This window comes from Hibiscus syriacus, unplaced genomic scaffold (assembly GCF_006381635.1).
Source record: "Hibiscus syriacus cultivar Baekdansim isolate YM2019G1 unplaced genomic scaffold, ASM638163v2 tig00111398_pilon, whole genome shotgun sequence".
Taxonomy (NCBI): domain Eukaryota; kingdom Viridiplantae; phylum Streptophyta; class Magnoliopsida; order Malvales; family Malvaceae; genus Hibiscus; species Hibiscus syriacus.
The window spans coordinates 82,166-82,796 of record NW_024063081.1 but is presented as its reverse complement, the minus strand read 5'-3'; the positions used below and the strand labels follow the sequence as shown (position 1 = coordinate 82,796).

Below are 631 nucleotides of genomic sequence, written 5' to 3'. Positions count from 1 at the left end.
TCAGTTAATTGGTTTCCTATTTCTTGGCATCGGCATCGTGGAGCTGCTGCTATCCACATTGGAAAACGACGAAGACGACGATGGCAGCGGAGGTGAGCGACGCCTTGGACCCACTCTAACAGGTGCTATGTTACTTGAGCCGATCAAGTGAGGGAAATTGAGCTTAGCTTTTGAGCCACGGATCTTGAAAGCCGCTTTATCATAAGCCAAAGCCGCATCTTCAGGCGTTTTGTAAGTCCCTAGCCAAACCCTCAACCTATTCTTCTCCGGATCCCGTATCTCCGCCGCGTACTTTCCCCACGGTCTCCTCCTCACTCCCCTATATTGCACCCTTTTTCCACTCTCAGCCTCCACTCGACTCACCTCCTGCGGCGGCTCCTCCACTTTTCCAGGCGGAGGACATGCAACGCTAAAGTCGTTGTCGAGATTTAACGGTAGATTGGAATTCTTGAGGAGAAGGTTGGTAAAACTGGAAGTAGTCCCGCCATGCAAAGACGGCCAGTCAAAAAACAACCTCGTCTAAAGAAGAGAAAGAAGGTTCAAAATCACCGGCAAGAATACGGTGGTTAATGGAGTCCAAGAGGGAAAGATCTTCGGATACTGAACTACTCTCAGGCTGATCAGCCGACAT

General features: G+C 50.1%; 1 pseudogene; it reads right to left on the bottom strand.

Moving 5' to 3' along the window:
* On the bottom strand, nt 1–631 carry LOC120161056 (annotated as a pseudogene).